Consider the following 15,158-nt stretch of genomic DNA (forward strand, 5'->3'; position numbering starts at 1 on the left):
GATTTTGATCATCATCTTCAGAACCCTAATCCGAACCACCACCATGGAGACTCGCGACCTCCACACCACCGAGATGAGCCCTAGTCGCCATACCTGGTGAACCGTCGACCATCTCATCCTCTTCCTCATCAGATTCTGCACCAAAATGCTGAGGCTGATCGATTTAGGCTCCAACTAGATCGATTAGACACTACACTGAATGAGTTTCTTGATCTACAAGCCATTGCTGAATCTAACCTTTGTGTGAAATTGGAATCAATGTCCTCTGATTTTAGCAGGAGGTTCGAGTGTCTCTCTGACCGAATGAAGAATCTAGAAACGCAAAAGCTCAAAGATGATGCAGTTCTAGAGAAGAGACTTAAAGACATCGAAGAAGGCGAGGCTAAGAACACCATTGCCCTTCGCCAAGCACTTAAGGAGCAGAGAGGCTGCAATGTCCTAATTGAAGATTTGGAGAGAGATTTCAAAGATAGCAAGTGGTACTCTGATGGAGACAATATAGAGATGAGTGAAGAGATGGAAAAGATCACAAACAAGACAGAAGAGCTTGATGCTACTTCAAACAAAGTTGTCTATGCTTTGGATGAAGTAGAAGAGAAAGTTGAAAAACTTTCTAAAGATCATAAGGAGTGTGATCTGAACTCTGGAATCAATGATTTGGATACCCAAGACGAGCCTGACAACCACTGGAAACAAGAGAACAACAATGGAGAAGAAGAAATTGAAGAAGCAAGCATGGAGAGCCGAAGGGAGCTGACCGCGGCTGCGAGCTCCTCACCCGCGGCCAGAGCCATTCCCACCGTGGCCCCAAGCTCCTCACCTGCGGCCAGAGCCATTCCCACCATGGCCCCGAGCTCCTCACCCTTAGACTGGGAGAGTTTTCAACCTCTTTCTGAAGCCTGTTCATCAGAAAACCGACCTCATGTGACCAGAACTAGGTTGTTTGATCAAGCAGTCTTCTCAATCACTGCACAAGCATCAAAGGAAAAGGAAGAATCCAACACTTATGCATCTTGCAACATGGTTTACACTTGTGACAATGAACTTCAAGACCAATAACCAAGAGCATATCCAGAGAGAGACTGATCGAATTCAACAAGTTTGTGAAGTCCATTCCTCTCTTTCTCGCATTCGATGATGTCTGGAAGCAAGACTGCCTTCAAGTCTTCTTTATATACAGCAAGGAGACTAAGGAGAACATCTCTACATATTTCAGAAGATTCAGGTATCTATCTTTTCCTAGATCATCACCTGATGCAGCTGTTTACAGGATCCACCTCAAAGATCCCCAAGAAGCCAATGATTACATAAACAAGATCAGCAAAGAAGCACTTGAAGAGTTCAACCGAGTAGTTCAGACCCTGCCAGAAGGAATTTGTTTGCCAAAGCATGTAGAGACTACATGATAGGCCACTTCTTTTGTGACAGCAAAGAGTCAATCCAAGATATGAAAGACTTGGTCACACACGCCCATGAAGGTAGACCAGTTCGAACTCTGCACAAAGTTCAAGACAAATGTCAATTTCTTATCTCTTGTGACATTAGAGGTGAAAGATTCCTCAATATTTTTTGTGATTCTGGAGCTTGCATTAACATGATGTCCAAAGCAACTGCTTTGAGACTTGGCATTAAGCACATCTCAAGTACCAGGACAAAGATTAGCTTAGCAGATTATTCAAGTGCAACACCAAGATAGATAGCCCGAGACATTCATCTAAGGATTAGAGATTGCATTGCACCTGTCTATTTATACATAGTGAAGACCAAATATGACTCTTATCCAGTCTTTCTTGGATGGCCTTTCTTAGCAACAGCCGGAGCCATCATGGATTGGCCCAACAGGCGAGTTTCCTTTGACAATATCGACAAGGACATCTTCTATAAAGCTACACCACTTAAGAGCAAAAGAGGAGAGCCAATAGCCCAGGCATTTGAACCAGAAGAACTCTGGAGTGATGAAGAACATGCAAGACAGAACATGAGGATTTTGAAAAGGACTTGTCTTAAGACAAGATCCTATTTGAACTAAGTCTTTTTCTTTGCAAAGTCTAGCTAAAGACTATAAACCAAAGCGCTTGATGGGAGGCAACCCATTTTAGGTACTTATTTGTTTTTGTTTCAGCTTTCTTTTTTTAAAGTTTTGTTTCTATTATTTTAGACATGCCTTAGTATGCTATAAAAAAGAAAAAAAAAGAAGAAAAGGAGCTGACTGATAACACCGTATTTTGACCATTTTTATGGATCGTTTTGAAATACTTTTTCTATGTTTTTAATTGCTTTTAAGTATTTTTATTACGTTTTTCTAGTATTTGTAGTTCCAAGACTCTTTTCAGGTAACTTTGGGAAAAGCTTAACAAAATGGATAGAAAACCATATTTCAGCTCAGAGTCAAACCGTCAGAAGTTCACCCCCGATTGAAGGCCTTCTCACCGTCTGATCCAGCTCAAATTTGGAGATCTTAAAGATGGAAGTACCAGCTTTCCAGCACACTTTTACAGCTTGGCAATCCAACGGTTCAATCAAAAGATACGCGAAGAGCAAGCTGTCCCGTAAACCAGCCGGCAAGCGGTTCCACCCACGACCAACAGGCCATTCCCCGCGGTCACAACCACCGCGACCGCGGCCAGCCACCCATTCCCGACCGTGGCCAGCTAACTCCGACTTTGAAGGCCTATTTCTGAAGCCCGTATCATTTTCCCAGCCTCAATTCCGGAACCCTAGACAACAGAGAGTATTGGAGACTATAAATACATGTCATTTAGGTCGTTTTTAAGAGAATAAGAGAGACGAAATACTTTACAGAAATTTTACTTTAAGCTTTGTTTTTAGGGAAAGAGAGATCTGTCTCTTGAACCCTTGTTCTTTCTTTTCAATTTCGGTTTCTATTCTACCTTTTAATACTATGTTTATGACTTCGTTTATTATGTCTGAGTAGTTTTATTGTTGGGTCTAAGGGATTTTCGATGGGGATATATATGTTCGGTGAGGATTCCATTGGCTATTGAGCCGAATCTTAGAACTTTTTCTTCTGAATTCGTTTTTACTGCATGAGAGTAGTGTCATGAACTACAATCTGATCCAGATGCTTGGTGACACGAAAGTGTTCATCCGGTGTCAGATCTAGTTTGGGAAAGCAAACCAAACATAAGAGTGGAAACCTACCTATGGGCGATTTGTGAATGCTGACGAGTCTTAAACATAACGCATCTCTTCTTTTCTAGGGCCAGAGTGGAAACCTACTGGTCTGGGTTGAGAGAGATAGTTGTCTATGACCACGGCAGTGGCGTATTCATACATCCGTGACTCCAGTTCGAAAAGTTTAAGCTAAGATCTTATCAAATTTACTCTCTAGCAATGTTTTAAATCGTTCATACCCCTGAGAAAACTTCCCTGAACCCAGCGCTTTCTAATCTATAGATTGACACCGATTTTCATTCAAGCTTTAGTCTAGTATCTTTACTCTTTCTATCGATTTTCATTTAAGCAATTAGGTTAGCCACTTTTCTCGTTTTTACCCGTTTTCGTTAAGTTTAGTTATTAGGTCATTTTAATTACCGTATTTTCTCTTTAGGATTCGTTTTTACGTTTTAAACACACCACCAATACCCTCACAAAACTCGCCTGGTTCTAGACTTCCTTACTTTATATTTCTTTCGAAGGCTTTTGCAGGAAAGATCCTCCTTCCCTGTGGATTCGATACCTAAGTACTACAATCGATCAGCTGTGCACTTGCGGCTATTGATTTCATTTAGGGTAAAACTTGACACCCTCGACACACACCACATCAAGTTTTTGGCACCGTTGCCGGGGAAGGCACGCGTTTTTTTTCTTCTTAGGGTGCCTTCACCGTTGCCGGGGAAGGCACCCTAAGAAAGGTTGGTAAATCGACTCTAGAACTCCTTTTTCTGCATATTTCCATTTTTCGGTTATTTTGTTTCCATTTCAGAAGATATGGATCCTATAAATCGAAATTCATACTATGAGGGAGGTTTTTACAACACTCCTCAAGCCACCAGACGCAAAGAGAAGGAGTATCTACGCGATCTCTACGAAGAAATTCGAACCGAAGACTACAGAACGTTCCAGAACGAGCCATACGTACCTCCAATGGCAAACCCTAGACATCCTATTTATCGCCTACCTCACCAGATTCTCCACCAAGATGAGAACGTCCAGCTCAGTAACCGATTAAGTCATCTCGAAGGCGTGATCAAGCAATTCATAGAAGCTCAAGCAACCGCTACAGCCGCTCTAAACGAAAGGATTGACGGGATATCAAAAATTTTCAATGAGAAGATCGATAACCTAGCCTCACAAGTCAAATCAATAGAAGAACGAGCAACCAAGGACGCAACTATGATCACTAATAGGTTCGACAGCATGGTGGAAGAGCAAGCGAAGCACACCTATGAGCTTCGCAACACCAAAAACAAAGTCATGGACCTGGATTTCAAACTCGATGATGTGGACAAAGCCCTCAACGAAGCTAAGAACGAGTCCTATGACTTCACAGTCGAAGTTTCAGAGAAGGTTTACAAAGTCATTGACAAAACCGAAGAACTTGACTAAACCATGGACAAAGTAGTCTATGCTCTTGATAAAGTTGAAGAAAAGGTTGAGGAGATCATGCAAGGACTTAGAGAGCAGATTCTAGCAACCAAAACTAAATACTCAAGTCCAGAGAGGACGAACATCAAGCCAGAAGACCCAGGAGATCATCCAGGAAGCAAAGGAGCAAGCAACAACAGCAAATCAACTCGGAGACACTTTCCCGGGGTCGCGTCGCTTCCGACCGCGGCCAAGATGCCTTCTCCTGCGGTCGTGCTTGGTCTACCCGTGGCCCATGGGCGTTTTCCCGCGGTCGCGTCCTCTGCAGTCAAGGCCAACCGGAAAAACGTTCCAAAACAGTCCCGTTCAGCTTATACAAGCAGCTGTGCGACTGATACACATCCTAGGATGACTAAACCACTCCATCAACAACTGGTTTGCTCCATCAGCACCCAAAGATCTGAAGACGAGGACAAGTCGTGGCCCTGCAACATGGCTTGGTCTTGTGAAGATGAGTATGAAGAACAATACTCTGAAGATGAAGAGTATGGGTTGTTTGTAGAATATCCAAACGCTGGATATTCCTCAGAAGACAGTTCAGGAGAAATTCAATGGATCACCAACAACATCAGTATAGAGAAGCTCATGGAGTTCAACAACGTGGTCAGGTCATTCCCTGCTCACCTAAGCTTTGATGAAATCTGAAAGTTTGGTCGTTTGCAAGTCTTTTTCAGGTACTGCAAGGAGTCTAAAGAGGATATCCATAGATACTTTATGCGAGCTCGATACATGACAACACCAGAAGCAGCTGTCTATGCGATTCACCTCAAAAAGTCTGAAGACTGCAGCCACTACACCAACAAAATCAGCAAAGAAAAGCTCGATGAATTCAATGATGTAGTCCAAAATTTTCCTGAAGGAATCACCTTTGCCAGAGCTTGCAAGGACTTCATGATAGGCCATTACTTCTGTGAGAGCAAGGAATCAATCCCTGAGATAGAAGACTTTTTCAATCATGCCAGAAGAGGTAAACCTGTTCGAACACTTCACAAAATCGAAGGTGTATGTCAGTTCTTTATCTCTTGCTCTATTAGAGGAGAAATATTTAAAAACGTGCTTTGTGATTATGGAGCTTGTCTTAACATGATGTCCAAGGCAATTGCTTTGAGACTTGGTATTAAACACCTGCGCAAGACTAGAGCAAAGATCAGTCTAGCTGATGATTCCAATGCAACACCTCAAGGAATAGCTCATGAAATTCTTTTGAGAATAGGAGATTGCATCATGCCTGTCGACTTCTACATTGTCGAAACGAGAGACACAACATATCCAGTGATTCTCGGATGGTCTTTTCTAGCAACTTCCGGCGCTATAACGGACTGGCCAAACCGGAGGATTTCATTTGCTAATATCGACAAAGATGTCTTCACAGAAGCTGTCTCATACAACAGCAAAGCAGGAAAACGTTCTGCAACAGAAGAATTTGAAGAAGAGCTTTGGAGTGACGAAGAACCTGCTAGGCAAAGCAAGGAGATGTCGAAAAAGACTTGTCTCAGGACAAGGTCTTCTTCATTGGACTAAGCCACGTCCAACACCAAAAGTCGAGCTAAACGACTTAAAACAGAAGCGTTTAATGGGAGGCAAGCCATTTAGGTATTGTTTTCTTTAGGATTTTTCTTTCTTTTTCTATTGATCATTTTCTTTTTCTTAGTTTCAGTGTTTTTTATAAAACAAAAAAAGCAAAAAAAAATCAAAAAACCTGAAAAAACCAAAAAGAAGGATGATCCCTGACTGCTCGGCCCAGCAGGAACCAAGAAGAAGCAGGAACAGGCCGCAATATAAGCCTCCGCGGTCGCAGGTGTTCTGACCGCGGGAAACACCTATTCGACCGCGGCCGCGTCTTTCTGACCGCGGCCAATCACCGGTTTGCCGCGGTCGCCTGACTCCTGACCGCGGCAAATGGTCGTTGAGATGATACCCGACCCCAAAAACTCACTACACCTCATTCCACCTCACCAAGCCCCACTCCACCTCATTCATCACTTCCCACCACCTTCCATCACCACCTATCACCTTCCCAAATCTCTTCGAATGAATCCGGTCAATCTCCACCAGCATCCCGGATCCAGGTAAGTTCTCTTTGGCCTTACCAATTCGATTATCTATGCATTTTTCTCATCCAATCTCGACTTGTTTTACACTGAGGACAGTGTGATTTAAGTCTGGGGGAGGATTTCATCCCTTTCTAACCACTTTTTTTTCATGAGTCTTGCATTATCTACACTTTCTGCATTTTCCTTAAAGTTTTTCAAAATCGGTTTTCAAAACAAAATACGTTTTAAAGGGAATGGTGAACATGAATCAATGATAGTTGACTGTGTGCTTTTAGACTGTTCCTAGTGACATGCTCATTCATGATTTAGGACTAGACTAGGTGGTAGCTAAGCACATTTGAAACGAAGTACCGCAGAGGAATTTGAATGATTTCGATTTAGATGAAGGAATACACTAGCTCTGTTTTATTTAAACTTAATTTGGACTTAATTTTCTCATTGAAGCATTAGACCAGGGAAATGAATCATACATTCAGGACTCCTTTACCCATTTTACCACTCTCTGTTGATCCTGAATGGCTAGTTCATCTTTAGCTAGTTCCCCACCTTAACCAATCCTCTTTCAAACCACATGCACTCTTGTTTTCTATTGTCTTATATGCAGATAAGTGCAAAAACGTTGGAGAGAAAGAGGAACGACGCAGTTTTCAGTCACCAAGGACAGAGACCTGCGATTTGCCGGAAAAGTTCCCGGAATGATTCAACATAAGAGGAAGCTCAGTTTGCCTTAGAAAAATCTCAAATTTTGGTACAATCTTGTCCTCTAGTCTCTCTCTCTTTAAAAGGCTTTTCCTTCCCCCCAAAAACAAAAAAAAATAAAAAAATCCAAAAATAGAAAGGAAATAAAAGCCTTAGAGAGTCTAGAGAGGTCGAATTTTAAGTCCCAAGGCAACTGGAGTTCGATTTTATGGAGTTTTGGAGATCATTTTCTGATTTCCAGAAAGAATCTAAGTCTGGGGGAATAGCTATTTACAACAAAGGAGGAAGGATTATGCAACAACATTTGGCAAGAAGAAATGACTGAAAATTGCGGTCATCAACAGGTCCTTATCTCTCTTGCGGTTTTGCATATTATCTTGCATCCTCCAGATTCATCAGGTAACCCTAAACACTTTAACTCCACCACTTAAGCAGCCCTTTAATCCCAAACGCCGTCTACCATGGATGATGTCTTTAATGAGAACTCACTATTGAACTTAATGAATGTAGAGAACTAGTTGACTGGAATAAGGATTTAGATTGTTTAAGTTTTGCATGATGGAAAAAGTGGACTAGTATCTCTTGTGTATTGGTGAGAATTTTCTAGACTAAGTTGTAAATTGATGCACGATCTTTGGTCCTAGTTTAGGAGTTCATGTCTCTGAGATTTGTGCATTCCCTATTTTTGTTTTCACTTAACCAGTTTAGGCTTTTGCTTTGTTTGAGGACAAACAAAGGTTTAAGTTGGGGGAGTTGATAACACCGTATTTTGACCACTTTTATGGATCGTTTTGAAATACTTTTTCTATGTTTTTAATTGCTTTTAAGTATTTTTATAACGTTTTTCTAGTATTTGTAGTTCCAAGACTTTTTTCAGGTAACTTTGGGAAAAGCTTAACAAATTGGATAGAAAACCACATTTTAGCTCAGAGTCAAACCGTCAGAAGTTCACCCCCGATTGAAGGCCTTCTCACTGTCTGATCCAGCTCAAATTTGGAGATCTTAAAGATGGAAATACCAGCTTTCCAGCACATTTTACAGCTTGGCAATCCAACGGTTCAATCAAAAGATACGCGAAGAGCAAGATGTCCCGTAAACCAGCCGTCATGCGTTTCCACCCGCGACCAACAGGCCATTCCCCGCGGTCACAACCACCGAGACCGCGGCAAGCCACCCATTCTCCGCGGTCACGCACTTCCCGACCACTGCCAGCTAACTCCGACTTTGAAGGCCCATTTCTGAAGCATGTATCATTTTCCCTGCCTCAATTCCGGAACCCTAGACACCAGAGAGTATTGGAGACTATAAATACATGTCATTTAGGTCGTTTTTAAGAGAAGAAGAGAGACGAAATACTTTACAGAAATTATACTTTAAGCTTTGTTTTGGGGAAGAGAGAGATCTGTCTCTTGAACCCTTGTTCTTTCTTTTCAATTTCGGTTTCTATTCTACCTTTTAATACTATGTTTTTGACTTTGTTTATTATGTCTGAGTAGTTTTATTGTTGGGTCTAATGGATTTTCGATGGGGATATATATGTTCGATGAGGATTCCATTGGCTATTGAGCCGAATCTTAGAATTTTTTCTTCTGAATTCGTTTTTACTGCATGAGAGTAGCGTCATGAACTACAATCTGATCTAGATGCTTGGTGACACGAAAGTGTTCATCCGGTGTCAGATCTAGTTTGGGAAAGCAAACCAAACATAAGAGTGGAAACCTACCTATGGGCGATTTGTGAATGCTGACGAGTCTTAAACATAACGCATCTCTTCTTTTCCAGGGCCAGAGTGGAAACCTACTGGTCTGGGTTGAGAGAGATAGTTGTCTATGATCACGGCAGTGGCGTATTCATATGTCTGTGACTCCAGTTCGAAAAGTTTAAGCTAAGATCTTATCAAATTTACTCTCTAGCAATGTTTTGAATCGTTCATACCCCTGAGAAAACTTTCCTGAACCCCAGCGCTTTCTAATCTATAGATTTACACCGATTTCCATTCAAGCTTTAGTCTAGTATCTTTACTCGTTCAATCGATTTTCATTTAAGCAATTAGGTTAGCCGCTTTTCTCGTTTTTATCGTTTTCGTTAAGTTTAGTTAGTAGGTCATTTTAATTACCGTATTTTCTAATTAGGATTCGTTTTTACGTTTTAAACACACCACCAAAACTCTCACAAAACTCGCCTGGTTCTAGACTTCCTTACTTTATATTTCTTTCGAAGGCTTTTGTAGGAAAGATCCTCACTCCCTGTGGATTCGATCCCTAAGTACTACAATCGATCAGCTGTGCACTTGCGGCTATTGATTTCATTTAGGGTAAAACTTGACACCCTCGACACACACCAACATCAAAGCCCACTTCGCCATTCCTCTTCAGAGAAGCCCTAAATGAGACCTGGACCTTATGACCTATAAATACATTGTTTAGCAGTTTTAAACGGGTGTGTGCTCCTGTAATGAGATTTTGAGCCACCAAACTTTGTTTTTCTGGGTTAGACGATGGAGATGGGGATTCTTCTCCAGATCCATTGTTCTTCCTATTTTTTTATCTTATTAACTTTTCTGTTTCATTCTTTTGCATTCTTCTATGTCTTTTTATCATTCATTGCATCATGTAGATTAGTCCCAGAGAGTCAAGTTGTTTGAAGATATCGACAAGCATATATATCGATTAGGATTGCTATTGTTCTTAGCCATATTCTGGATCTCATCTCTTCTAAGTTATTCGTAAAGCATGAGAGTAGATTCATGACCTATTATCTGAGCCTAGGATTGATCAGAGCCACGAGAGTACTGTATCAGATCATCCGTACCTAGCTTCAAAAGAACATAGTCGCTATAGGAGTCAAAAGCTACCTATAGAGAAGATGTGAGCAAACGAATTCGATGTCCAATGCATGATCTTAAGTTTAGCATGAGAGCGAGAGTTAATTGCAAGATCTAAGAGATTAGTTTATTAAGGTGACGACAGTTGGTTAATCATACATGTGTCTATTCTAGTTCAATGCAGATTCCCAGAAACAGATGAAAATAAATCGCCCGGAAGCTAATTGGAAATGCCACCATACATCGATTAGAGTAAACCCGAGAAGTCTAAATCGCCACCTATGAGTTTAAGAGTCTTTAGTTTGAGTCGATATGCTTTAGATGTTCTTTTAACAATTCATCCTGCATTGCATTTCTTGTGAATATTAGATTAAGTTTAGTTTATGATCTTAACCAAAAAACCCCAAATCTTTTATAGGTTTATGAGTTTGCTTACTTTCCAGTTTGTTGTTTCTTGCAGATTAGACATCCTCCCTGTGGATCGACACCCTAAGTCCTACAACGTACATTTGTGCACTTGCAGACACTAGGGTTTTATAAATTTAAAAATTTTGGAGGACCAACGGGCTTGTTAAAAAACAACCCTAGGCCCGCAAGCCCATCAACCATAACGATCGGTTCGGAGAAGGCATCGCCTATCATCCCGACCATAGTATATAAACATAAATAAATTAAAGATAATTAAAATCTCACTTTTTCGGTATAAAAATATATCTCACCTTTATAATATTAGATCGGATCACGAGACCATTGTGCTGATAACATGTTATATATTATAATATATTATGTGTTTATGTATGTATATAATAGTAGTGAGCAGTGTATATTTATAAAGGTAATAGTGGCGAGCGGTATCTATTATATAAAGACTCAGTTGAGTCTCGTAAGATTGACATATAAGCTTTTATTCTTAAGACATATCATTTGTCAGCTATTAAAAATAATTAAAAAAAAAAACAAAACAAAACAATATTAAAAGAGAAAAAAAATCAGATTTGGAAGAGGAAAAAATGACGGTCAGAGACACTTAGGAATGACATTAATCAAAATACTTCTGCTCCAATAACTCGAAATTTGAATACGCGTCAAACTTCCTTTTATTGGCACCATTAACTCTCATCTATATTTATTAGATATTTGCAAATGCTTTTAGTATAGTAAAACTACGATTCGTGAATTGGCTAAAAGAATCTTTGAAATGCCCTTATCGACACAGTTCTTCTTCCTAAACTAAAAAATAAACGCATCAACCCTCATTTTTAGGAAACATAGCTTGGCCGGAGATGTCTTAGGCCATGGTGGAGGATTCGAGGAGGAGAACATGCTTTGGTGGTGGGTAATGAAGCGGGAGAGAGGCTGAGGATAAAATGATAAAATGAAGATGAATAAGAAGAAGAAGAATAGAGGAGGAAGAAAAAAAAAGGATGCTGCAACGAAGAAAGATAAAACAGTATATAAAACTAAAATGATTCATACTCTTCATATCTCTCCAATTTGTTATTCAGACATCGTTAGAGTAACGAGTATATGACTCTCAATCTCTCATTCTCGTATTCTCCCATGATTGAAGGTTATATTAGTTCAAGGTAAAGTTCATACTCATTCTATTATAATTTTGTTAGTTTGGGTGACTTCCCATGTAATCTTTGACTTCAACAGGCACAACTGTACAATTACGAGACAAAATGTAAGTTATTAGATCACCCACTCAAACAGGATGTTTAAATAACGATATCATGAATTTTCATGTTCTATTATGTCATGTGTTTTTTTCGAAAGTATATTTCTCCAAGAATCACCACCTTTTACAAAATTGTTTATGTTTTCTAAGCTGCTTAATTAAAAGGAAGATAGATCGCTCATGTGAAGGAGATGAAAGAACACAACTAATGCAGTTGAGATTGAGATTGAGAAAAATATCATGAGTGAGCTCGAAAGAAAACAAACAAAGTGGAGATGAGATTGTCGGCTGCTGGATTGCGTGTGCGAGCTTGTGAGGATGCGAGATTGCTTCTCAAGGTTTGGGGGATTGTCTTTAGTAACAAATCTTGGTTTGTTATGAGCTAATTTGTTTTCAAATTTCATAAAATGGCAGCTTGGTAAAGGAGAAGTAAGATGTGCTTGATGTTTGCCAAGGAAGAATTTGATCTGATTAAATCTTGATGTCAGAAAAATGAATCGGTGACAAGATTTCTGCAGAGGAGACGATCTTAGTGAGAAAATCGCACTCTTATAACGAGAAGATCCTGTCTCTTTTATGTTATGATGCATACATATAGATATACTAGGTACCTGCCCGCGGCGCGCGGACATAGTTACTATACAAATTTTGTTATAATTTGATTATATCAAATTCTTTATTTAACATATTTTGTAATTTTTTTACCAAATTTAGAAAGTTTTTCTAATATATACGTGACATTTTCCATTTTCAATAGTTGGAACTAAAATATTATATATCTATAAATTACGAAATATTGAATTATTTATTATTCTAAATTGATTCATATAACCCATGTATTAACGTTATTTAACAATCGTCTACACTTATAAATAGATATATATAACGTAATATAAGAAGTACTATATTAAATGTCTATACTGTATAACTTTAGTGGATATATATATATAATGTAATATAAGAAGTACTATATTAAACGATAACCAAATACAAAGGAAAATATAATAAATTAATTCATATAGCCCATGTATTAACGTTATTTAACAATCATCTACATCTATAAATAGATATATATAACGTAATATAAGAAGTAATATATTAAATGTCTCTACTGTATAACTTTAGTGGATATATATTACGTAATATAAGAAGTACTATACTAAACGATAACCAAATGCAAAGGAAAATATAATAAAAGAAATATCAAATAAAATAGAAAGATTCAACATAACATAAGATAGAAAGCCTTATCATGAGAAAAAAAGAAATGTAGTTTATACAATGATATTAAGTCTTGTTGTGTGGAATTTAAAGAGATAAAACCAAAACTCCATCATAATCAAACGATCTTATTCAGGGGTCCTTTTTTGTGCTTGTTCCAACTTGCGTCTCCGTCATGTTAAACTTGTTTCGAATTCTGAAAACTTAAGAGACACATATGTATTTAAAGGTTATTGTATATATAAAATATTCTCAATATCATTGTCGGATAACTTATTTTCTCTTGAAAATCAGGACATCATCAGTAGTAGGAGCAAAGAGGAGACGTGAAAAACCAATTGCATCATGAGCATGGATAGTTATTTCATCTATATACATAAAACGACCAGTAAGAACTATACATGCAAAATAAAACATTTATGAAATTAATGAAGATAATAATGGCATATGCTTCATGACCCATACCTTTTTTTTTTCTTTACGCTCCAATTGGTTAAAACACAAACTGCAAGAGAACCAGTGAACCATTTGCTTCTTTCTTTGATGTCAGCAACAAATTCCCCGTGTGAGGTACATTTCAATTTCAAATCCCTTCGATTTAACAATAAAAGTTATAAACTTTACTACCAAGTCATAGTGATCATGAAAGAAAATATTGCTTACTCGAGATCTGTAATGGTGAAAGTTATTTTCTAAACAGTATCTCCATCAGAATTGTCTGCGGCGCGCGGGGATAATACTCTAGAATTACATACAAAATTAAATTTAATTATTCATTTTTTAATTTCATTACTCTTTAGATTTGTAATTGATTCTTTTGAAATTAAAATTTTTTAGTCTCCACAAACATTTGCTATAAATTACTGATGTTAATTTTAATTAACATAACTTTATTATATATAACATTAAACATAGAGTAAAAATTAAAAAAAATAAACGGTATTAGATCAATAATGAAAACAACATTAATAAGTATTTTTAAAAAAATACATGTAGTGAAATCTCTTTAGATTATATAAAATTGCTATTTATACAAAAAATACATAATTATAATTACATATTAAATTTATAGATAATTAATTTTTACAATTATTCATGTTAAAATTTCATTATTCTGTAGAATTTTCAATGATGATTTTAAAATTAAAATCTCCAAAAGAGTATATTCTCTAAAATCATCCGCTACAAATCGTTGATATAGTATAATAGGAGTGATTTTTCAAAAACAGATATTACATGTTCGTAACCCATAAGAATGTTAAACCTATATTATTTGTTGAGTTTGTAAATGATTGATTTGAAGATACGATTAGAGAATACGTCTTCAATCGTTAGAACCTTCTTTGGCAACATTTCCACACGTTTTGCATTTAGAATATTTGTAAATATCTTCAAGCGCACATGATTTTTTAGTCTTTTTATAGAAAAACGTTATTAGTTAATTATTCAAAACTACATTATAATCAATTGTCAAATTATTTCATGATCTAAAAAGGTTTAATTCTCTAATTGTTATAGTTGAATATGGAACTACAAAAACGATGAAACCAAATTATTATGTATTTAGTTTTGATTATGTATACACATTATACTATTTTCTTTAATTATTTGTAGTTTTAAATTATAGTAACCAAAAAAATTCTGTAAAGATATAAAAGTTTTACTTTCTGAGTTCTACTTCATAAAATTTTAGTTTTCTTCCTCATCTTCTTTATTTTTATTTTTTTTCATCTTCTACTTCATCGTTTTCAAGTTCTACTTCTTCTTCTTCTTCCTTATCATCTTTGTCTTCTTTGAATTCTCCTTCTTTTGTTTTTTGATTTTTGTCATCTTAGGTTTTTTTTCTTTTCTCTTTTTCTTACTTATCCAATCTATGTTTTCTTCCTCTTATACTTTGTCTTCATCTAATTATTCTTCTTAATCTTTCATTTTTTCTTCTTTCTCGTATTTTCTTTCTTCTTTTTCCTCTTCTTTGACTTCCTTTTCACAATCTTCTTATTCTCCAACTCATTATTCTTCTCTTTTTTTTCCACATTAACACCTCATCTTCTTCTTCATTTTTTTTTTATCT

Source organism: Eutrema salsugineum, unplaced genomic scaffold, assembly GCF_000478725.1.
Source record: "Eutrema salsugineum unplaced genomic scaffold, Eutsalg1_0 scaffold_3, whole genome shotgun sequence".
NCBI classification, from domain to species: domain Eukaryota; kingdom Viridiplantae; phylum Streptophyta; class Magnoliopsida; order Brassicales; family Brassicaceae; genus Eutrema; species Eutrema salsugineum.